Genomic DNA, 26880 nt, shown 5'->3' on the forward strand with positions numbered 1-26880 from the left:
CACCAAACCAGCCACAAAACCACAAAGCTATAATCTGTCCTGCCTGAAAGATGTACTTAATGATGGCACAGACCTTGTGGGAGTGGCTTTTTGCCTTGTTTTATTGTATCTTGTTTTTTGGTGTTTCGTGGTTGTCTCCTGGAGGCCTATCTTTTTCCTAGAAGAAGTGGAGGAAGGAGATCTGGGGGAGAGAGCCGACGGTGGTGGAGCTGGTAGGAATGGAGAGAGGGGAAACCGTGATCGGAATGTATTGTATGAGAAAAGAGTCTATTTTTAATAAAGTAAAATAAAATTTACTCATTAAAAAAAAGAAAGTGGACTTTAAACTTCTAGAATTGTCAATAAATAATAAATAGATAACTTGTTATTTAAACCATCCAGTTTGTTTTATTGTGTTATGATGTGTGCATCTTCATCACACTAACACAAGGAGGCTTAGCTCTGCCTAGACATGTAATTGGGATTGTATGTTTATTTCCTTTAGTATATACACTAAATATAATACAGAAATATTAAGAATTTTTAATTTCTTCCACACACACTTGGTACTTTAAAATTATCATGCATATGCTAATTTATTAAATAATTTATTATATATAATATTTACTGGGGTAATCATTCTTTCTTCTCTATACAAGGTGTCCCTTTACATCCCCAAGCTGTTAAGCAATGCTTTTGTGTATGGAAGTTTGTCAGCATTCTTCTGCAAGGTTGTCTGCAGGTTTCTTAATGAGAGGGATTTCAGTTCTCTAGTGTGCTGCATAGATTTCAACGAGGCAAAAATAGTAGTTTTGACAGAAGTAATGACAGCCCTTTTGCTTAAATACCTTGTTAAAAGTGTTGATATTTGACTTCTTCTCCACTATCATTGTAAGAAAGGAAGTTATGAAAATATAGTTGAGAGTAGAATTTTACTTTTACATCCCTAAGGGGAGAGGACATATTTAATATGGTACAAATAAATACCTCCTTGTAGGACGGAGAACGGTTAAAATTTGCATCTTAGTGTTTATCATGAAATCTGTTATATTTAATATCTTGAAATTAGGTTTTAAAAAAGACTGTCATTTAATCTTCAGAAATTATTTTGTTAAATGTTATTGGAAATTGTCTCTGTTCGTGTTTGTATGTTATACAGAGACACAAAGACAGACACACAGATACACTCCTCAAATTCCTCTGTCTCTTAGCTTTGCTCATTCTATTTTACTACAAACTGCTGTGCATGTGTGATTTTTCTTTCTGTTTTGTTTGTTTTTCTTTAAGATTTGGATGTTTTGAGATAGGCTCTCCCATGGACTTGATTGTGTCTCATTAGCTAGACAAAGCTGACTTTGTACTGCCTCTACTTACGAAGTGCTGAGATTACAGGCAAGTATCACCATACCTAGTGTGTTATCTGATTTTTGTTTTGTTTGTTATTTTTTTTTAACTAAATTCAGGCCTATAGAAGTGGCTCAGCAGTTAAGACAATGTACTAATCTTATAGGAAACTTGAGCTCCGTTTCCAGTTCCCACACCTGGATGCTATAACACAATACCTCTACCTTCAGCTTTGGGGGGATTCTATGCCTTCTTGTATCCTCCACAGGCACCTCACACCTGTGCACATACTCCCAAAGAGACATACATGCATACACATAACTTTTAAAAATTAGTAAGTATGCAAAAGTGAAATGAAGACAGGCAAGATGACTTGGTCTCTAAGGGGACTAGCAGTGCTGGTCAGAGGACCTGAGTTCCCTCCCTAGAGTCCAAGGCGAAGAGGGAGAACTAGCCCCTGAAAGTTGCCCTCTGATGTACACATACTCGTTGTAGGACACACAAACTCACACATACAATAATAGCAAAAAACAAATTAAAATAAAAGTATTTTTAAAAAATCAAACTTTTCAGTGAGCCATAGGACTCCTGACAATTTTGTACTTGACGTTAGCACTTACATTATTTTGCCACAAACTTGAATTCCGCCTAGAGAGGTTTGACTTAGATTTTAGTGGCCTCAGAAAGATAAAATATGCCTAAACTAGAAAAATCCAATTATTTTTTTAATAGGATCCACTGTGTAGGACAGGACAGAGAAGAGGTCCTCCAGTTGGTGAGGAATGCAGGGGAATCATAGCAATGTTGTTTTGCTACAATAATGATGATAATGACACATTTTTGGGGTGTATGAGAATAGGCATTTTCTTTTTAAAATGCAATTAAAATTATTCTAATGTTGGCCAATAATGGCACCATCTCTAAACAAGATCAATTATTCTATACAATGCTTTGTAAACTGACTATTTTTTGTTTGTTATGCATTATCAGAATATTCATTCAAATCTACTATAGTGAAAAGATTTGCATTTCCAAATTTTAGAATTCCATTTAATTAAGAGTGGATATATTTGTACTGATGGTTTTTTTTCAAGAAAGCATGCATTTTAGTGAAAAGCTTTTCTACTTGTTTGAATTTGTGACTGTGGAAATGATTTTCTTCCTAGATACAATAAAATGTAGGCCAGTAAAATCATCATCTTTTGAGAAATAAAAGTGTAGGCACACTTTATTTTATGAAATACTGTTCTATAAATTTTGTGAAGAATCTGTTATATAAATTTCAAAATCACTATTATGTATATATTTTCTAAAACTATAATATAAAGTGGGTTTCCTATTAGTGCTCTGAATGAACCACAAATATGTGTTTGTTTTTTACATTTCTAAGTGATGAACTCTACAGACACACCCAAACTAAAACTCTGTGGCCTTTTGCAAATAATCTTAAAATAGTGCAGAATTCTGATTCATAAAAAAGTAGGAAAATAATATAGCCCCCCAAACATTCAGAAAATATTTATTGAGCATCCAAAAGTGCTAAATTTTCTGTTATATTCAGAAAGAATAGAGTGTTAAACCTTTGCTTAATATATTAATAACTTGGAAATTAATATATAAGTAAAGTTTTAGAAGATATCCATATAACTGTTACATGTCAAAATGTCAGCACTTTTATATGACATCAGTATCATCAAAATAATTTTTAAAATTTTCATCTAAATGTATCATCAGAGATAAATATGATTACCTCATCTGTAATGAATAATCAGTGTAGTGATTAACTGAGCAGATTCTCACAAAGTAGTGGTATTTTTAATGTCCATTCAGCCACTCCCCTCCCACTGTGCTCCTCCCCATGTTTCTGTTCCCACGGCCCTTCCACACTTTCCTCTGTGATTTTCCTGCCTTTGCAATTATGTGCACACCTGGGGCCACATGGAGCTGCATGAGGCCAAAGGAGAGATAAAAAGAGAAAGGGGCACAGGAAGAAGGAAGGCTATGAGAGTGTGTGTAAGAGGAGTGACTGGTTAGGAGAAAGATTGATGGCTAGAGTAAGAGAGAGGGAAGAGGATAGTGTGGAGTATGAATCTAATCATGCACATTATAGACAATCAGGATATTGTAAAAAATGAATATGTGGGAATAATTATGTATACCCACATCATTATGCATTAGACAATCTACAGAGCCTGAAATTGAGGAGACTCTTGAGATATTTTATAGAACTTGGAGTCCTGACTTGGCTGTATTAGGCTTTAGGTGATAAATTCCCAGAAACTTTCTATGCTGAAGTAGAAATTAATACAATATTGCATAGGTTGATATTTATTATAGTGTAAATTATCACTGATGGGGTCATGAAGTACATGTATGTATGTATATGGCATGGGAGAAAAGATCACAGAGCTCAGCCTCTGTAGTAAAGAGTTGATTATTGAACTTCTCTGCAAAGATGATTGGGAGTGAATCCACAAAGTAATAACAAAAAAGAAACTTAATTCTCATCTTAAGATTTAGCTCAAAGGTTATATGGCAATTATGTGATAAATACAGCTTCAGGAAACATTTGTCTGAAAACTGATCACTATGATTGATTTGAAATAATTGTACATTTACAAATAAGACAATTGAAGATGAATGAGGCCTCTCTCAAGAGCAAGACACACAAGAGAAAAGAAAACAGAACAGCAAAGTGAGACACTTAATTGTGCTGCATTACCACACTGAGGTTAGCTGATTTTATGGACAGCTCTGAAACTTCTAAAGGTTTTTAATTGAGAAGGAGCCAACTTTTTGTGTTTGTATCATCCAGTCCCTGGAGGCAAGATAGTCCTGGGAAGAGACTATTTCAGTTAAAAAAAAAAATATCATTTTAGTACAAGCTTTCCCCAAGCACAGAAACTCAAATAAAATTGATTGTTTTCACAATTCTGTATGTTGCCTAGTTAGTCTTCTTTTGGTCTCACTTAAAGTCATTCATGTTTGTGTTCTAATGGCCATTCTACTGTATCCTAGACTTGGCAGTTTTTCCTTAAGCCCAGACTGGGACACAATAGAAACAAAGAAAATTATTAGAATTTCTTTTTTAAGGCCACTTAAAATCTAGCCTTGGAATTCTCAGTTCACCTCTTCCACCTTATTCCATCAGTTAAAGCAAAATGCAGAGACATCATAGTTCAAGAAAAGAGAAAATAGGTCTCATTTGTTTTATTTTAATGGCAAATTCTCATTGCACAAGGCAGGGAAGATTTGTTTGTGGTGCTCTTTAGCCTTCTTTGCAAACAACATGCTTTAAACTATAAATAGTAAAGGAGCTGAATGGGTTCAGGACACTTCTTAACAGCAGACTCATCTGTGATTCACAGCACATAGAGCTTCATGATGCTGAGAGTCGGTGTCTTGATCTTGGAGTGGTAGAGGTATTACATCAGAACATCACCACAGTGCTGACTTAATCATTTTCCTCTTCAGAGTCCCTTTGACTATAGTTGGATTCCAACAACTCCCAGATGGAGAAGAATGTAAGGCATACTATCATGTGATAAAAGCTTACACACTTCTGTTTTGACACTGTTTTTGGCATTAGTGTGGAGAACATATGGGAGCACATTCTTTGGGTGTGAGACCAAAGAAGACAGAAGCTAAGATTGAATATGTGCCCATGCACATAAGGTTACAGATTCCATAACTTAGGGAATTTTAAAATACTGTTTGACTGTTTATGTGAAGCCTATAACCAGGGCATGTTTAATCATAGATATGCAGCTACCACCCTCAGAACTTCTAATTAATGCATCAAGAATCTAGGGCCTGAACGCAGTTTATTGGGTAAGCTGATCATGGTCTTACAGATTTAACTACTGAGATGTCATCTTATCTTGAACATCATAGTTTCTGAAGCTACTCTACTTCTCGACAGAATTCAAATCCTTGAATTACTAGAGCTGAGTGCCTCAGCTACTAGGTGCCAACTCTCTCTGCATATTTTTCTGGACATAGCTATTTCATTCTCTTTATTTAGGCTAGAAGTTGATATTTGAACTTCTAAGTGCTCTCTTAATTAGGTCAGAACTACCAAGGGTCACCTCATTTTTTAACAACTCAAATAAGTTACTCAATAATAAAATGAAAGGAGCCATGTGGAATGTGTGTACAGCAAAACATACTGGCATGAAAAGAAGAAGGTGAGGAATAATTAAAAAGTTCATAGATTTCCTAAATGGGAAGTGCTTCAGGGTTTCACAGGACTCCTGTAGTGAACACAGTCACATAAAGTTCAAGTGTGGAATAATGACAGACAGACACACTTTGCTTTACATTATCTAAATTAATTTGGCTATTGCCTCTGCAGATTGACCAAAATTATAAAAACAATGGTTACTTTGGTAATATGCTACATTAAATGTTAAATACTCCCAAGTTTAGGATTCAAATGGACATTGGCATTGTTCTAATTAGTGGAGACTTGAGATTGTCTTACATTATTAATATTTATTGTTTTATGTTGATGAAATAATGAAGAATGAAAAAGGTATTCTTTGGACTAAGGTAGCTGACACCAATTACCAAGAATAATTTTGATTGTCTTGTTAGTGAATGTAGTTCCAGAGACCCACTGGAAGACCCTGTAGGCTTCCCATACAGAACTAGGTCAGGGAAATAGTGGAGCAAGACTAGAGAGCTAAAATTTAGATCAGTTGATGTATCCCATCCCAGAAGACTAGAAATTTGAAAGAAAAAATAAAAGGAGACATATTCAGTAAAAAGTGTTCAGAGGAAAATACATCGTGTAATCCAATTTAGACTGTAACTCTATATATGATGGTCTGGGAAAGATACTGCAGACTTATTAAATATGTATAATCAGCCTTTGTCCCAAAGATGTATGTAAGTAACTCTGTGAGTAGACTATGTAAGCACTGCAAGATTTTCTGTATCTTTAGAAGCAAAAAGTGTTTGTATTGCGAATTGAGAATTACTGTGTCTTATTCAAGTCAGAATTGGGTAATTTATTACACTATTGTTACTGTACATTGATGTATGTGAGAAATGTATCCTTTTTATAAAAATTGCACTTTGCTTATGTGTTCAGGACTTTAACACTCTAGCGCTTTGAATTTACTAAATTTATAAGGGCTGTTTAAATCAATTGCAATAATTTACTTATTAAACTACATCTTGCCCAATTTGACTTTGAAAGTTCTAAATGACTTTTGAACAGATTATATGGAAAAAACACCTTTTAAATAATAAATAAAACTGTATTAACAAAATCTTAAATGTGACAGAGCTTAGTCTTATTTATTTTATTTTTTATTATTTTTTTATTTTTATTTTGCAATACAATTCAGTTCTACATATAAGCCACAGATTCCCTTGTTCTCCCCCCTCCCGCCCCCCCTCCCGCCCCCCCTCCCGTCCCCCAAGCCCACCCCCCATTCCCACTTCCTCCATGGCAAAGCCTCCCCCACAGACTGAGATCAACCTGGTAGACTCAGTCCAGGTAGGTCCAGTCCCCATCTCCCAGGCCGAGCAAAGCGATCCTGCATAGGCCCCAGGTTTCAAACAGCCAACTCATGCAATGAGCACAGGACCCGGTCCCACTGCCTGGATGTCTCCCAAACAGTTCAAGCCAATCAACTGTCTCACCCATTCAGAGGGCCTGATCCAGTTGGTGACCCCTCAGCCATTGGTTCATAGTTCATGTGTTTCCATTCGTTTGGCTATTTGTCCCTGTGCTTTATCCAACATTGGTCTCAACAATTCTCGCTCATATAAACCCTCCTCATTCTGAGTCCAATTAGTGGGCTTAGTCTTTTTAGCCAGAGTTGGTAGAATATTAATCAGGTTCTCTTAGGAAATTTGTAGAATTATAAATAGGTTCCTGTTATTTGATAAATGAAAACAGGTTTTGACTTTTTTTTTTCCAAGACAGGGTTTCTCTATGTAGTCTTGACTATCATGGAACTCCCTAAGTAGACTGGGCTGACTCCAAAATCACAGAGACCAGCCTGCCTCCCTTCTCCAAGTGTTGTGATGAAAGGCATGTGCCACCACTGCCCAGCAGGTCTTGACATTACTTATTTGCAGAGAGACCAGCCTTCTGCAGGTTTGAGAGACTGGGAACGAGATTCAGTGTCAGCGAGAAAAACATACAGAGGCCTTTCCTGAGGGATAAAAGCTGCGTCTTTATTTTATTATTCTTTTTGTCCTTGTTCTGCTCTGTTCTTTTTTGTTCTCTTCTTCTACCCTGAGGTTTACCTTCTTTTGCTTTGCTGATGACTTCCTTCTACACTACCTCCTGATGTCTCCCTTCTACATCTTTCCTGGTGTTTTCCTTCTCTCTCCTTTTATTTTTTCCTTTGCAGCTTATATACCCCAGTAGAATCTTTCGAGCAATATAAAAGTTACAATGTGGTTACATTTTGTTTTTAAGTGAATGATTACAAATGAATACAAGTAAAACCCCACCTGTTTTCCATATCCCTTACATGAGTAGACATTTTACATATTATAGGTAAAAAACAAGTTTTCTCACTCACCAGGAGCTTTTTAGCCATAACTGTTTACATAGGCAGTAGTTTTTATAATTGCCAGAAAAACAGGTTACTAGTTTCACTTTTGATATTTTAGAGTCCTGTCCAATGTTGATTTCTAGTTACATGATAGCAATTGTCTAAAGCTTTGTTTTAGCTGTGATGCACCAAAACCCATGAACACATTTCCCACAGAAAGAACTTGAGTTAACTCTTGGGATTTGATTGTTTTCCTTAACCATGAACTTAAACCATAGTCTATATGGCTCCTCAAGAGAAACTAGTAAGTCCCAACTGTGTGACACTTCCTTGTTCTGATTTTCTATCCTCTGCAGCCCCTCCCCTGCCTTATCAGGGGCAGAGGCAACACTTTAAACAGTACAGCGTAAAAGAAAATCATCTTCAAAACAATCCACAGGTAAAAATGCTCCATAAAATGGAATATTTCCATGGGATAATCACACTACATTTAAGTCAATGGGGATCCCCCCACACCCATTCACACCATGCCAGATTAAAAAAAAAAAATGACAGTGGCAAACATGTAAAGGCACAGCAGTAGCAAGAGGCATCCAGGAGCTGAAGTCCTCAGGGTTTTGTTTATCTGAGATTCACCCATTGGTGCCTTGCATTCTGGTGGGCTGATCTCCTGAAGTCAATTGCCACCTGCTGCTCCTCTGACATGGCCACCAGCACTTATTGCTATATATTAACATGAGTTTTCATTTGAGAACATTAAATCTAGTGCTTTTAGACATAAACTAGTACCTGCCTTTCCAATAGACAGTAATTTTTAATAACTAATTAATACTCAAAGAAAAGATAGAAAGTCATGATTGGCACATTTCAGCTCACGCGGTGTCACTGGCTGGATGTGTTCATGTAGACATTGCAGCGTGTTCTCCTGACTGCTGACCCAGTATCTTTTTGTCCTGGACTCTGGAGGCGGCCATTCCCACTAACTGGTAGATTTACTTTCAACCCTTCATGTGCCTCTATCCTTCTATGCTTTAATCTGAAAGTCACCTTTTATGCTATACTTCCTCTGACCACAGCTTTGAAATGTTTGTTAAACTCTTTGATGTCCTCACATGGTTATTCTACTCTACCAATTTCTGATATTGTGTAGATCTCTGTCTATATGAAGATCAATATTATGAGAGATAGGCCCTGGTCTCCCTGCTTTAAGACTATATTTCTGAATAGTCTCTGTTAAACGTTGGATCCTACTCTACACAAACAATATTACTTAAGTGTTGTAGAACCCCTCAGGTCCTTACTGTATACTACTATATGATTTCTTACTTGTGAAGATGGAATCTTCAATCCAGCAAAATTCATTTTGTCATGGTTCCTAATAGAAACATAAGTGAGTATTATTAAACAATAAAAATTGAACAGGCAAGAAGGTTAAACACTAGCTAATGAAAGGAAAGACCTATCCAGGTAACTAGCATGTAGATGTGAACAATCTCACTTTTTGTCTGCCACCATGATATGTAAAGTCTCAGGAGCAAGATGGATGCTGAACAAGATCAGACATGGAACATCTGCTTCTTGTTCCATTTCTGCTCTGACCAATACACATGCCAGTATCAAGACTGTTATGAAGCTGGGCCATGGTGGCACATGCCTTTAATCCCAGCACTCAGCAGGCAGAGCCAGGTGGATCTCTGTGAGTTCAAGGCCAGCCTGGTCTACAGAGCGAGATCCAGGAAAGGCGCAAAGCTACACAGAGAAACCCTGTCTCAAAACAACAACAACAACAACAAAAAACCAACCAACCAAACAAACAAACAAAAAAACAAAAAACAAAAGAATGTTATGAATTTATCTACAAAAATACAATTAAGTATATTCCATTGTTACTTAAATAAATAAATAGGAAGATTTACTCTTCTAAAATTCTACCTTATAAATATTGATGTTGCCACAGAGGTGTTCATAAAATAACTATGTCTTTGCACATTGATGTGATTTCATTTATTGTTAGGCCAAGCAAATCTCATTCTATAGAACTAAATTCCTGGAATAAAATAGTCACAAGACATTTGTGTCTGACACTGATGATAAAATTCAAGAAAACATAAGCAAATAATGTAAATATCAAGTGCTCTGTGCCCTGACATCCATTGTCTGCTTAAACCTTTATATACAATTTTCTAGAAGTGATTTTACCTGTCTTAATATAAATGTTAATGGGGTATTTCCCTTTTTTCCTAACATAAACTAACCATTCATCGATCAAATGTTTTATGATGAATATGTTTATATTATAAAGATTAAATTATAAATGCTAGAGAACACTTTCAAAAACACATTTGCTAAATATGAACAAGGAACTGTTGAGAATGATAGATTTCTTTTCTTATTCTCTCATAAACTTTGACAAGTTTGAAAATAATCTGAAGTAGCAAAGTTGATGTGTTCTTACTAAATTCTGTTAAAGGACAAATCAGTGATTCAAGAATAATTCTGTCTCCTACAAATGACATCCTTTCCTGTCCTCTCTGCCTGCTCAATGTCTTAGGTAGTTTCTAGGTGAACCACAAACACTTTTCCAGTTTGACTCAAATTGTGCTTAGTAGTTTTATGTCAACTTGGCACAAGTTAAAGTCATCAGAGAGGACAAGCCTCAATTAAGAAAATGCCTCCATAAGATCAGGCTGTAGGCAAGCCTGTAGGGCATTTTCTTAATTGGTGATTAATAGAGTAATGCTCAACCACTATGAATGGCGCCATTCTTTGAGTTCTACAAGAAAACAGGCCAAGCAAACCAGAGCAAACAAGCGAATAAGTAGCATCCCTCCATGACCACAGCATCATTTCTTCCCTGTGTGATGTATCCTGCTTGAGTTCCTGTTTGACTTCCTTTGACGATGAGCAATTAAGTGGAAGTGTAAACTGAATAAACCTCCTTTTCCCCAAGTTTCTTTGGCCACGGTGTTTCATTATAGCAATAGTAACCCTAATTAAGGAATTACTTGTCTTTTCACATCTCATGAAGAACAGTAGGGGTGTGTGTGTGTGTATGTGTGTGAGTCTGTGTGTCTGTATCCATATACATTTTTCTGCTCATGATGTATGTTTTAGCAATTAAGACACTAAGAAAAAAGATAGACAAGTCATCCTTCCCCATCTCCTCCAACAGGATACCTGGTAGAATTCAGATTTTCTTTGTAGATAAGCACAAGTGTGAACAAATAAATCAGGTGAGTTATTCACTAGGTCTTTATACTATTGTAAGACTGGACTTAATTCATGAGGGATATGCAGTTTTATCCCACATCATTTATAAATAGAGACATCTGCCTCAGATTTGCTTAAGCTGTAAAATATTTTTATAAAAATTATCTGTTTCCTTGCAGAAAGGTAAAATACAAAGAAATTTTGTGTGTTATCAATATAGAACGCATACACAAGTGAAGCCATGACTTCTGTATTTCTATGAGAATTATCTATAGAACTGAATAAATAATTTTCAAAAGAGGAATGTCAGTGATCAAATTATTAAAATAGGTTTAATATCAAGTTCTTGCTTCAGGAATCATGCACAGTTATTATTATTATTATGTTGTTTATTCTATAAGCTTTGAGTTTAGAAATTATTAGTAACATTGGTAAAATTAAATACTAGGAATTGGATATTTTAAAATTTAAGTATTTATGACATAGAAACTCTGTTTGTACCAAATTCTGTCTTCTGCGAGGAGTCAGTGAAAATTTTGCCAATAATGACAAATATTCTGGCAATGATGGTTAATCTAGTCATCGTCAATTGACTGGATTTGGAACCACCTGAGAGATTCTCTTCTGGGCATGTTTGGGAATATTCTTCTAGAGAGGCATAAAAGACAAGGGTGGACCCACTCTAAATATGGGTGGTATTATTACATGAATTGGCATCTGAGACTAAATGGAAATAAAGAAAAAACGATAAACATAAGATGAACAGCTTCATTTCTTCCTGCTTTCTGGCTGTGGACTTGATATCCTAAATGGCCTCACTCCCTTCCCATCATAATGGACACTATTTTCTTGAATCATCAGTTAAAAATCAAAGACTCTTAATTTGCTTTTATCAGGTGTTTTGTCAGAGTGACAAGCTAAGTAGTGAATGCAAAGGGTTTGGAAAATTTTCACTAGGATTTCACTGCTGGGCAAAAGTTTGAAGTAGAAAAAAGGTTTTATTGTAAATAGAGTTAAAATTCTTGTACATGTCCAATTTGTGTTAGATATACTTTGTTCACCAAGAAAAAAAATCCACAGCCTCATTGGCTTTCTTGAATTGACTTCTTTTATACTTCTTTTTGAATTTTTTTATTTAGAATTATTTATTTTATTTGTATGAGTGTTCTGTTGGTATTTACGTCTGTGCACATGTATGTCTGCTACCCATGAAGGTCAGAAGAGGTGGTTGGATGCCATGGAACTGAAGTTTTAGAAGGGTGTGAGCTACCATGTGCGTGCTGGGAACTGAACCTTGTTCTTCTACAAGAGCAACAAATGTGCTTAACTGGCCAGATATCTATCCAGATACCTCTAATCCTTCTCATAATAACCTATACCCTCATATACTGAAGTCTGGTTAATTACAGAACAATCCTTCTAGAGATTAAGATTTGGAAGCAGAAAAAGAAGGTAAATTCTTGAACCCTCCAACAAAGCTGTAGATCTTTGTTTCATGTTTTAACATCTTACTGTGGTGGATTTTATTAGGAGAGGGTGTGTAGAAAACATGGAAGGAAGAAGATAAAATTACAAAATTCATCCAGAAGAATCTTACTCATGACATCCTTACCTAGGTTAATGAGACTTACATTTCAATTAATTTCAAGACTCAGTAGGACAAACTAGGTGTTTTATAAAATGACAGCCTAAACCTAAATGGCATTTGGGTCAATTTGCTTTTTTAAAAGGCTAATGTCAGAAAATAAAGTGAACTTTACAATTCTCACAATCCCTGTTAACTTCCAGGCTGACTGAAGATTGCAGATATTTGAAATGAGTTCAAAATGTGTTTATAAGGTCACTTTTTAAATGTTATGTTTTATGTATTTAGTGTTTCATTTTATTTTTTCCTTGTGTAAACTCTTTTCTGACTATTTTATGTGCTGGCTGGTTTTACTTTTGATAAAAGGAAAAGTCACAGTGTTAAACTGCTTATCCTGGCACCACACAGTACAAAAGTCAGGTGTCTACATAAGAAAAGCTCAAGAGAGTTGGGCAATATGGCTTGCATTGGGTAGAGACACCTGGTCAAACAAAGTCAGAGTACCTTTCAGGTGAGGGAAAGGGACTGCAGACCATAGGCCAGGCTTCAGTTTTTACCTGATTGGGGTTGAGAATGTCCTTAATGTTGTCCATGGAGAAGAAGGGGTAGGGAAGTCTGTGTGGCTGGTTAGAGAAAGCTGTTTGTAAATCAGGTCATATATATTTTGACCACTATGTAAATTATTACTTTGTTTCCCAGACTGCCATGAAGAACAGTAACTTAGCTTCCTCCGAGTCTGACTTATGACAGCAGCTGATCTCCTGAGTCACTGATTCTGTACATGTGCTTCGGCTCTTTGGCAAGGAGTTGCAAGCTGCAGGCCAGGCTTCGGTTTTTACCTACATCAAGTCATTGTCTGTTTTTATCTTGTTTGAATAGCTACCTGGAAATACAGGTTGGGCCATAAATAACATCTTACATAAGGAATTTATTACAAACCTGAAATTTAAAAATGAAAATTAAGTTAAAAACATGTAAAACAAATCTGAACATTTTCAAACTCTGTGATTCCTGCCTCTGAAGAGTGCTTCATATCCTCAAAACTATAGAGAAAATATCTTATTTGACTGCATAAAAATCTGCAATACAGAAGTGGCTTTGGCAAAATTAATAAATAGAAAGCAAAAAGCATCCATGATTTAATATTTATAACATACACATCAGGCAAAGGATTAATTTTCTATATACAGAACTCTTATAAATCCGTAGAGAAAGTGGCCTTAACCTAATAGTCAAAATTATGGATAGTTCACTGCAAAGGAATAGCAGATTTCACTCAGTAAACTTATCAAAGTAAGAATAAGTTATCTAGAAGCAAGAATCCAAAGCAATTAAGGCACTGTGTCTGCAAGTTCATACACAATTAGGAACCATCACTAAATACTGGTGGAAATATAAACTGATAAAACTTCAAAGCACAAAGAAGTGTCAAGTTCTACCAGTACCCCAATGAGGTGATCACTCTTAAGTAGCAGTTCTTGGAACATACATACCAATGCATTGTTGCATTTTTCTGAAAAGTGATCCATCTTTTACAAACTTTCTTAGTTTCACTTTATCAGAAACTAAAAACATCAAAGTTATCTAAATATTACCAATGTAGAAATGAATATGATGTATACATATTTTTATATACTATATACTATTACAATAGCATGTTACAAATAAATATATTTGAATTAAATATATATATATACAATTTAAATATATATAATATTTAGGTATAATTTATAAGCCCATATATATGAAGTGCCATATCAAAAGTCCTTAATAATCAAACCAGAAGAGAGAATTTAGTATATTTTCATTGCTTCATGGCTTTGGAACAATTCCTAGAGCATGCTAATTATTCAATCATCATTTTGTTACTTTTGTGAAAGATTAATAGACAAAGAAAATATTATATATAAGACAAATGAAATATTTTTCAGTCTTTTGGGTAAAACTCTGTCACTTTCTACCAAACACCTAGACTTTAAAGTGAATATATGTCGGCCACAGAAAGATAAACACTGCTATGTGCTGCTTATATGACCAACCTGTAAATATTCATACTTACAGAAGAAGACAAGAAAACAGGGCTGCTGTGGGTAGGGGGGGGGGAGGAGAGGTGATAGTTCATTGAGTAGAATGATACACTTACACAGAAAAAAAGTTGTAGAGATGGGTTGACACCAGAAAGACAGTGGTTGACTTTTTGCTATTGATTACTATAGATTACTGAAAATTTAAAATAATATTTTTTAATTTGGATGTCTCAAAAACAAGTTACAAATGCAGGAGGGCAGAAAGGAGCCTGGAGAGGTGCTGGGTATATTCATCACTTCAACTGTAGTGACCACTTGATGAATGTGTGCTCGGTTAACCTAATCACCTTGCACAGGAGAGATATGTACATTTTTATATCAATTATAAGTCAATGCACACATAAAATGCATCATTAAAAAGCATTTCCAAGCTAAAATTCATCATTGAAGCATTTGTAAATTTCAGTCTGCAGTGGTCAAGCAATGATGTCTGAAAGCACCCTATTTATTCTCCCCGTGCCACACAGAGGCACCTCGTGATAGCATGGGAGCCAAAGAAGTGCTTGTGTGCACAGATAAGCAGGGGGCAGTGTTTCTCAACCTGTGGGTCAGGACTTCTTCAAGAGTGTACAGCCCTTTCACAGGGGTCACCAAAGTCCATCCGAAGACATGGATATTTGCATTACGATTCATAACAGTAGCAAACTGTTAGGTTATGAAGTCGCGACAAAAATAACTTTACTGTTGGGATCATCACAATATGAGGAGTTGTAGTAAAGGGTCTCAGTATTAGGAAGGTTAAGGACCCCTGTACTAGGGGAATCAGGAATGAGAAACACACAAGGTTGTTCCTTCAAAGGAAGGGATGTATAACCTGGGAGCCTTCTAGTGGCTAATAACCTAGTGACCTTTGCTCTATGTGTCCAAGACCACCCCGGATCCTCCCCTAGACCCTTTACATCAATACCTCCCTGAGCACTTCTTTCCTTTGGGGACAGGTTTTGTGACAGAGGACCAGGGACCAGTGATCTGTAGGCCGCGTCTTTAAGCCCATTCACTGGGTCACACAGGCTGTATCCTGCTGACTCTGCCGATGTCATCTACCCTTCATCATCTAAACTCTTCAATCAGAGGGAGTAAAGTTATTGGGATTTCCCCATTCCCATCCCTTTCCCTTAAAGAGCAGCAACCTTTTGTCCTCAAGCTTGAAGCCCTGCTTCAGGAAGATTAAAGCAGACCTCAGTGGTTCCTCTTTGTACTCTCTTCTGGAGAGCATATTTCCTTTTCATTTCTGTGGTCCTTCCATGTTATCTGAAAGTTGAAGACAGTGATGTTAGGAGGTAACAAGGTAGAAATGTTGGCTTAGAAAAAAAAAAGTAGGTAACATTGAACATTAGACCAAAAGCCTGTACTGTACATTCTTCTAATCACCTGAAGTCTCCCCTGTTCCTCCTATCACAGACCAGCTAAATTGATCTATACCAGTCCTTGCTCCATGCTTAAGTGAAATAATCTATATTCTGTCTGTGAATATTACCACCTAGTTATTCCCTCTAATTGACTAAAATTTCACACAATTGACTGTGCAAAGTAGAACATCAGCTTTAAGTGTTATATTTGTAAAGTGTTTTATGTTCTCAATAGTGATCAGTATTGATCAAATCAGTAGTGATGTCTCTGCTCCCACTGCCTTGTGAAGACATCCTGAAGAATATTGCGGTCGTACATTACAGCTCACATCTCTGCTGTGTCACTTTGCTTCTCTCCTTTGATTGTGATTTTCTTCAAATTAAATCCTGTATTTTCAGTTCTTTACATAGATACAGTACAGATTCTAAAAATGCCAAATTTATTTATATTTAAGGAGTTTACAGGCACTAATACATACTCTTGAATTTACTAAAATAATTTTTTAACAAATGACTGTTGGCTGTCATTGTTTTCTTAATAACTCATAGAAAATTGATAGTGTTAAAATTAAAAAAAAAGAAACATCGACAGGCTATGTTGCTAACTAAAATACTTCTGAAACCAGGCATACCAGTAAAAACCACACTTGTCTAAAAATAAGCTCATGAAGATATTTTCTTAGAGCTGTAGCTCCAGGTGTGTAAAATATGAGCTACAAAGCCCCCTTTCCACATGATTCTCTGTGGGAAACAGTCCATGTGGCAGGTATAGGACACCGGTTCCTAGTTCTGTTTGTTGAGATTTATTTCCTCATACTTGACAATTGTGATTAACCTTTGAAGTAGAATGGGGTAGAATGGGAACATTTACAGTTTGGCAGCCATGTGTACCATTCCAGAAATCTCCTCTGTGCTGAAGGAACAAGAACATATGACTCACACCTACACATCTCAAGTTCTGTGCCAGAAAATAAATGATGAAAAGAACATACTCTATTCCTGTGTCATACGCTGTTTTATAAGTTACCTCTTAAGAGAAGAGGAGGATTTATGACCTGGTATTGCCTTGCCGTTGTGGAACCTTGAGAATTCACTGAGTCTCAACCACTATTTCTTTTATTATTCCTTATAGAAGTAGTTCAATTTTTCAAATTTATCAAATTGCTTTAAAACAAAAATAGTCCAGCCATCATATCAGTGTAACTAAAGCTGAAAATGTTACTTTAGGTCAGTGGAAAATAAAAAAAGAAAGGAAGATAAGAAGGAAGGAAGGGAGGAAAGGATGGAGGGAGGGAGGGAGGAAGGAAGGAAGGAAGGAAGGAAGGAAGGAAGGAAGAAAATAGAGCGAGTGAAAAGGGACTATGGCCACAGATAAACATCTTCAGCCCTTCAGCCCATTCAGACATGTGACTGAACGGAGAGAGACCTTGAGAAAAAAGCATTTCCCATTGTTATTTTAAAATAGATTTAGCATTTTATAATTCCAAAGAAGTACTTACAAAAGGAAGATTTTTTTTAAAGCCCAACCTAGGATGAAAAAGACACTCTCAATAGATAGGGTGAATTAAAATCTGATATGTCAGAAACACGAATAACTTTAAAAATTGAGAATGTACCCAAGTACAGACCCATAATAGAAGTGTATCCCTCCATACATGATACGGGAAGCAATCCCTCTCATAGACCTTATAGTCTTGCTCTTTATGGGGCTTAGCCTCAAGCTTAGGCAAGCACAATACAGAATCCCTTTCTCAGAAGCTCCTGTACAGCCATAGTTAAGAACACAAAGAGGTAAATCAGCAGCTTAAAAAACAAACCCTCTACTGATACAAAGGGAGAGGTCTCTGTTATTTCAGCTCCAAACACAGAGGATAAAAGGTGTTTTAATCTCCCCCAGAAGACAGTCAGAGGACTGAAATTGTCAATTTCCAGCTCTTAGATCTCACACCAGTTTCCTTTTAAAGGCTGTGCTTGTCAGTGTGGCTGGAGAAATACAAAGCAGAGTTCATGGCCTGCTAGAGTGTACTAGGATTTAGGAAATGCAAGTGAAGACAACTGATCACTTTGCAAAAGTGCATTCCCTTATACACAGAATGATTTGTGTGAACAAAGCATACATGGAAGTCTTTTATAATTTTCCAAGGCTAATCCTCCCTTGTGTTCAGTCTGCATGCATACTTCCCTCAAATGTCTTCAGCATTCTGTCACCAGAAAAAATGACAGTTCTACAGTAAATCCAAAAGGTTATGCAAAAATAGTGATCATGGGGCTAAGTGACACTACTGGGAGGTGTTAGTCTTGATTTCTGTTTGTATTCTGTCGATATGTCTGTAAGAGGCAGCATATTTCTCCTTCATACTGTGGCACTGAAACAAGGCGTGGGAGCCTGTCTTCAGCAACAAAATGAACTTAACCTAAAGAAACATTGTGTGCCATCCCTTCTGTGGCTATCAGACTTTTGAAAGAATAGACCCAAAGAAATTAGAATGTCTCCAAGAATCCCCTGATGGAAGAGGAAGTGGGTGATGCTGTGGGATTTCCAATAGAACAACTTGTCCTCAGGAGAAATATTTACAAGTTGCTTGGAAGACCTCACAGGAGAGCCTTGGAAACAGATCACTATTTAATCATGCATATCTCTGGCTTACTATTTAAACTCTGCCCCCATGGTAGGCCCCTGAAGAAGGAACTGGGAAGAATTTGAAGAATCTCTCTCTTTTTTTTTCTCCAGTTTGCTTCATTTCAACAAATTTCCTTTATGCTTTTTATTATTGAAAAAAGTTGTGAGTTTCTCTTTATTGTCACATTATCCAGCTCTGCTACCATGAATGTGACTGGTTTTGATTCTTAAAATATATGAGAACATAGAAAGAACTGTTCTTCTAGGCAGACCTGGAAGGTTTTGATTCATACAGGGTTCATCTATGGTATTGCAAATGAAAGATTTCACTTCCTTAGATGTGGAGGTGTGGGTGCATGTATGTGGACAGGTACATGTGTCTTCATGTGTTCACTGTTACCTGTGGTCACATATGCACATGCATATGCGTACATGTTAAGCAAGAGGGAGACCTATTATTCTCCAGACTACTTTTTTTCATTTTCCGACGTGGTTTCCCTCCTGCCTCTAGTTTGCCACCCTGCTAAGGAGCGCTAGGTATCTGCTTACTGATTATCTCCAGATGTCCAACCCTTCAGATTTGGTCTGGCTCTCTCTCTTTCTGTCTCTCTGTCTCTCTGTCTCTCTTTCTCTCTGTCTCTGTCTCTGTCTCTGTTTCTGTGTGTGTGTGTGTGTGTGTGTGTGTGTGTGTGTACGTGATTGCAGGAGCACATTGGCATACATTGTATGAATATTAAAGATTGATCTGGGTATCTTCTGCAGTAAGGTTCTTATGTTTTGAGACAGGGCTACTCACCAGGCCTAGGGCTCAGGATTCAGCTAGAGTGGCTTTCAAGCAAACGGAGGGAGGAATTCTTTTATACCACATCTAGGTCTAGAATTACAAGAGAACAACCTGTTTTCAATCTGTAGAAAAGGAATATTCACAGACTCCACAGACGAAATATTAAATATAATTAGCAAACAAGGTATATCTGAACATACTTATCTGGAAAAAGGCAGAAATTCTTGCCTTCATCCTGGATGTTGCTACCATTTTGCAGAAACAACATTTAAACAAACAGGGATATATCAGTCTGAATGACATGGATATCTAAATAGATTTTAATGCTGTTGTTGAAATGAATGTCATTCTTTCATCTAATAATCATCAAATAAAAGTTGTACCTTGTACGACTAGACAAGGAAGGTTTAATCTGGGTCTCTCTTACAAAGACTGAAGCCTTACTCCATTCCCACTGAAATGAAAGGTGTCAGAAATTTGAACAGCTGAGAGAACTAGAGGACACATTCTAGGGAGCTGTAAATGGGAGACAAATAAATGGACATAACAGCAGTCTCAGCTACTTCTCATCTTGCAGATACTGCTTTCAGGATTCTTTTGCCTTCACCAATGGGAGTCATGGAAAGCAGGCCCTTGCCTCCTGAGACTGGACACAGACAGATATCTGTATAGACTTCTGCATTTCAAAATGATGGTTCTGAGATCCTTGAGAAAAAAAAAATCCTCTGAATTGTAAAAATAGCAATATGTTTTAAAGATATTTATATGCAACTGAATTAGACAGAATTTGTAATTATAAATTTTCTTATATGCAACTTGTAAGGAAAGAAAGGTCAGTGACACCTCAGTGGGATAATAACCTGTCTAAACTTGGTCAAGTGGAGGGAACATTGAGGCCATCCTGGTCAAGTCTTTCAAAACAAATTAATTCTCAAAGGTTCCAATTTGTTTCATTCATTTTCAACTGTTCCAATAGCTCATCAAAATTTAAAATTGCCCTGTCTCTTTGGATATGCTGAGTACATAAATAGAAATCTGTAGTTATGTCATATCTTTATATTTAAAATATGAAGCTGGTTTTTTTTCTAAATTACAGCTCTAACTACATTCTTTATTACTATTTCTAGATGTAATAATGTTTGTTCATCCTGAAACCAAGATTCTAGTGACCAGACAAGATCAAAACCATCAACATTTTACATTTTCAATATGTTGATTATTAAATTTTGTACTTAAGTAATTAAGTTTGAAAATATTTTATAACAATGAGGTAGTGAATTAATTTACTGATATGGTACTTTTGGTATCTGAGTCAATGTCACATACACTTTTTTAACTGGCTTTGTCATAAGTCTTAGTTTTTAGACATCTGGTCTCTTTTTCTCTTTTCCTGTGGCTGTGAAAAAATATCTTTACAGATGAAGGGACAAAAGATTGGTTTAGCTCACAATAAGTCCTGGGTTAAAGGTCATAATATCAGGGAGGTCTTGGGAGCAGGATCTTGAAGTAGGTGGTCACATCTTATCCACTATCTAAACTAGAGACCCATGAAGGCATGCACACTTCTGATCATTTCACTTCTCTACTGTCATAGAGTCCAGGATCCCTGCCTAGGGCATAGTACTACCAAGAGTGGGCAGGAGTTCCCACCTCCATAAACATAATCAACATAATCTTCAATATACATATTCAGAGCCCTTCACTTGTGGGATTCTAGTTTTTTTTTTTTTTCAAATTAGCGATTAAGACAAACTATCATATATGGAACTGAAATAATCTTGATAAACAAAGTGTTGAATAAAAAGAAGCATTAAATCAATATAAATTAATTACTGAAATAGGTTTGCACAGTTGAAATCTGTTTGCTTAATCTGATGTTTTCATGATTATTTAAATTTTTTCTCAAGATATCTGTACCTTTGATTATAAGTTTGCCCTTGTGTTGATTCCAGTGATATGCAAACAAGTTAATCCTACAAATTTAGTTCAGGACTACAGTTTTTGTTATATATATTATATATAGCTAAATAATTTTGCATTAATTTTTAAATAGAGTGTACAAGGTCATAGGTTTTATTATGGCATGTTCATGAAATCTTTTTACTGCTCTTTGTGCTTCAGTGATCCCCAGTCTCTCTGCACCCCTGCCGGTGGGGCTTTCCCTCTTGGACACTAACTTCCTTTAATCGGATCTTTACATATGTAATATTACCATCTTGTCTTTTTCTGCTTTGATGCCCTTTTTAGCACTATGTGCCATGCCCCCACCACACACACCATATTTAAATAAAGGTTTTGCACACGAGTGCAAACATGACATAAGTCTTCCTGAATCTGGCTTATTTTTCTTTGCAGCATAGGTAATATAGACAGGGACATTTTATGCTGGTATTCACCAGGCAGTTGTGTGTCATTGCTTAGGACTTTGCTCTAAGCCAGCATATATATCTATATCTATATCTATATCTATATCTATCTATCTATCTATCTATCTATCTATCTATCTATCTATCTATCTCTCTCTCTCTCTCTCTATATATATATATATCCTTTCCTATTCATGCTGATTAATATGCAAATGGAAAGGAAGGAAGCTACCATAGACGTTGTGTGTCCAGTTGTGTGAGAACCATTAACTTCTGAATTGATGTTGAACTTTAAATCTGCACAATTTTAGATGCCCTGGTGACAAATGAGCAGAAGATGTGTTTATTCAAGGCATGCACAGATCATCTGTCCCACTAACAGACAGGCACTTTGTGCTGTAAATGGACTTTTCAGGAAGAAAGTACTCCTATTTCATGTTTGATTTCGTTACCCCAAAATGCAATAAAAATGAGCAAACAAAATTGTTTAAAAATGTCATTTTCCCCAGATTATTTCTCAGTTCAATATTAAAAGCATTCTGTGACTGCTGAGCATATTGAGTGGAATTATTTCACTTTTATTTTGATTTATGTACTTGCTTGAGATTTTCCAAAGAGGAAACATTACAATATACAGTTAATATATATCTAAAATTGACAAGGATGACAACTTAAGAAGAAGAGAAGTTTTGGTGAGTGTATGGGAGTCCTAGATTTTCCAGTTTTTGGAAGGGCATTAGCTACAATATGCTAATCATTAAGATTCTGTTAAAACCAAAAGTGCTTTTATTTTCATTGAATAATCAACAGAAGTAATAGTTAATTTTCCAGTAATAAAGGCATACCATAATACCAATATACTTTATATAAAGGAAACAATGTAATAATAACAATCAAGATAAATCAAAGATTTTTCCAACCAGTGATAATGTATATTGTATTAATCTCTTTGGTTACCTTAGTAAAGCAAAACTGATTGTTTTTTGAAGATTTTTTTAAAAAATTATATGTGTATGTGGGTACCTGTATATGTATGTATGTATGTACATGAATACAGTACCCTCAGGGGTCAGAAAAAAAATATTGAAGACACTGTAGCTGGAGTTTCATAAACTTGTTAGCCACCTGGTATTAATGCTAGAAACTGAACTCAGGTCCTCTGAAGGACCAGGAAGCACTCATAACCAGCTGCTGGAACATCTGTATTGCCCCTAAATCCAGTTCATAAAATCCTAACATTTCAAGACAAAAATAACAGGACTACAGAAAGCAGTTTACTAACTATTCTTCGTGAAATATATAAACTTTTAGAGTTCATAAAAATTAATTAAAAAAAACACAATCTAATATTCTAGGGAAAGCACCATTTTGGAAGAATGATGGAAGGACCCTGATATTTACTAAGAGAGAAAGGAAGCATGAGATAAATGAAATAGCTGTGCACATTATTCATGGCAGAGTCTGCATAACTTTTCTTTAGAAAGTTGGACCAAACAGTGTGAGAGATTTAGAGTAGTCAAGAGGTCACCACAATCAATGCAATCAATGCAACATTGTCTCAACTGTTATTATGACTCTGATTCTGGTTTTACTTTGCAATAACCTGTATAGAGATTGGTACTGAAGTGTATGCCATCAATAATTCCTGATTACTTGTCAGGTTAATCCTAGGTGTTAAAGTAGTACCATAGCAAAATAAACCTACCAGAGTTTAAGACTAGCTCCAATACTGATATCCAGTAAGTGAACATCACATCATAATTCTCCAAAATGGTTGGTAGCCACTAATAATCAAACAGCTTTCATTTAAAGTGTTACCTGTGGTTTCTGTCCACCACCAAGGAAAGCTCAGGTGTGTTACTTTTCTATCATTTAATAATGTTCTATTGGTCAGATACATTCTCAAAAGTACTGAGAATCCCAACCTCTGTGGAAACTGGGGCTGTAACACTCACTTTTGGATGAACCAAGGAAGCTGGCCTGAAAGTCCAAATGACCTAAAAGGCACAGCTAGTTCCTAAGTGTAGTAACTGTCATCTACCAGAGAGACAAAGACAGTGATTAAAGAAGAGGGACATTAATCACCAGTGCACTTATGAGCACACATAAGCAGCCATATATACACATAGCCCTGCTTATATTTGAGACAAAACAAAGTCAAATGAAATTATGACATTTTAGTGTTTTTAGAGGTACATTTAATTTGTGATAATCTTTTTCCTATTTTCCCAGCTTGTAAAAGTTTAATAAGCTGTTTAAACATTGTATTAATATATAATATGGCTACTAATTATACATTTTCATAAATGCTTATGTGCTTTGAATGTAATCACCCCCATTATCAACTTTTCTACCTCTCTTCCTGTGTTCTGGAACCATCCTCTTCCCAAAGACTCCTTTTACTTTCATTTTATATTTCAGTTGTTGTTCCTTTTTTCTAATTTTCTTTTACTGAAAATATATTTTTCATAAAATATATGTTGATTATAGTTTCTCCTCCCCTAATACTCACAGTTCTTCCTCACCTTCCCTCCCATCTAGATCTACATCCATTCTGTCTCTCCTTCAAAAACAATCAAGCATTTGAATAATAATAAGAAGAAGATAAAACAAAAATGAACAAATCAAAACAAACAAACATACCAAAAAAAAAAAATGGAAGAAAAGAGCCAAAGAAAAAGCACCAGAGGGCTAAAGAGATGGCTCAGAGGGGACTAGAGAGATAGCTCAGAGGTTAAGAGAACTGACTGCTCTTCCAGAGGACCTGGGTTCAATTCCCAGCACCCACATGGCAGCTCAATACTGTCTGTAACATTCTGGGGGATCCAACACTCTCACACAGACAGATATGCAGGCAAAACACCAATGCATATAGAAAAAAAACACATAAATAAATAATTTTTCGGCCGGGTGGTGGTGGTGCACGCCTTTAATCCCAGCACTCGGGAGGCAGAGACAGGCGGATCTCTGTGAGTTCGAGGCCAGCCTGGACTACCAAGTGAGTTCCAGGAAAGGCGCAAAGCTACACAGAGAAACCCTGTCTTGAAAAAAAAAAAAAGAAAGAAAAAGCACCAGAAAGACGTACAGAAGCTGAGTCACACATGTTCGCACACACAGACATCCGAAAAGAACAAAAAGTCAGGCATCATACATAAGCAGAGGAAATGTAAGTCCTGGTAAACATTATGAGACAAAAACAGTCTGAAGATGCCACTGAGTTAATTTTGTGTTGCTCACCTACTTCTGGGTATGGAGCATGCCCTTAAGAGTGGTATTTATCCCCAGTGAAACTCTTTTGGAGAAAAATATTATTTTTGTAGTTGGAGCTAGCTTCTGGGTTAGGAATGGGGACATGTGTCCATTTCTCCTCTCAGCACTAGGACCCCATCTGCTTCAGACCCCTGCAGGCCCTGTGCATGCTGCTATAGTCTCTGGCAATTCATAGCATTTGGTGATGCTGTGTTTGGAAGGCCTTGTTTTCTTGGTGTCCACCATCCCATCTGGTTCTTAAACTCCTGCTTCCTCTTTTGTTGGCTTCTCTGAGCCCAGAGGATTTGGATTTGACAGATATGTTCTGTTTAGGGCTGAGTGTTCCAAGGTCTCTCACTCTCTACACATTGTCTGACTGTGAGTCTCTGTATTTGTTTCCATCTTCTGCAAGAGGAAACCTCTCTGATGGTGGCTTAGCAAGGCACTGATCTATGCCTGTAACAGAATGCTGTTAGGAGTCATTTTATGAAGAATCTGCATTTCTGCCTTCCTGAATCAGGAAGAGAAAATGAAATTTCCCTCTAAATTAAAAATGTTTCAGAATAAAAAGTGCACACTATTTCAAGAAAGCAAATTTAAAAGGTGATGTGATTAATAACAAAAAGAAAGCGTTACTTGAGCTCCTGTCGATAACAAGGGATTCAGACCATCTTTTTACAGTTCACTGTACAATATGATGGTATGGCCCAGGAAGCCTACATTCTTCTTTCTGTTCTCTGAAGACATTCAGCTTTCTCTGAGTTTAACAAAGGCTAGTGAGGTCAGTTCTGATAGAGTGGCATGCCAAGTAGACACACATGAAGAATCTGTCTTGTCACATGCACCCAGACTTCAGAAAATGAGTCAGAGTTAAAGATGAGAGTGCAGATCTATACTTAACATGTCGCCACAATCTGGAACTAGATGAAGAATGGAACTGGAACAGGGAGAGGAGAAGGAAACCACACATCTTTAGGACTTCCAATAGTTAACACTGTGAATTATCAGGGGAGCCCGTGAGAATGCTGAGGCAGGATATTCATGAAGGAGAAAGTGATGCAGACTATGTATCTACTTCCGAACTTAAAGGGAAAATGTCAAGAATCAAGAATTATTTAATAGCTTTATTAGCTGATAAGTGTTCAGATAAGAAAAAAAGGACAGTGACTTCCTATGCTTGATAAGATAGAGGTAATTGTTCACCATGAAGGATGGGTTAGTGGATTCTAAGAAAAAAAAAAAGTAACTAAAATGCACAGAGTATACACAGTATATGCACATTCAGACAAGGAAGTGATACATTTAGCATGACTGTGTCAGAAGGAAGTTATATAAGGCCTACTAGGTATTTTCTCTGCTGTTTAGGGCGAGTACACTGAGATGTTTTAAACATTGCGCAAATCTCACAGATATCTTAAGGATAACAAGCAGGATTTAAAGGAAATTTTATTTTAGAGATAAAAATGCATACTCTGAACAATTTTGGTTAACTGTTTTAGCACCTTCACTCCTCCCATGAGTTAGATAATTCAAACTCACTTATAGAGCATGCATTCGGATCTCTAGGGTAGAATATGAGGAGAAACGATGGTCATTTTCCTACAGCTGGTTGTGGTAGATGCAGGACACTTAACTAGGTTAGCATAAATATCAATGGGGTTAAAGTTGATGTGAACAACATAAGAAAAACTGACAGTGAAGACCTGTTGGAGATAAAAAGAAAGCACAAAGAAATTATGTATCTGATTCTAAAAATAGCAAAGGGGAAGTAGCACTTATGAGTGAATTT

This window comes from Peromyscus eremicus, chromosome 11 (genome assembly GCF_949786415.1).
Source record: "Peromyscus eremicus chromosome 11, PerEre_H2_v1, whole genome shotgun sequence".
Classification (NCBI taxonomy): domain Eukaryota; kingdom Metazoa; phylum Chordata; class Mammalia; order Rodentia; family Cricetidae; genus Peromyscus; species Peromyscus eremicus.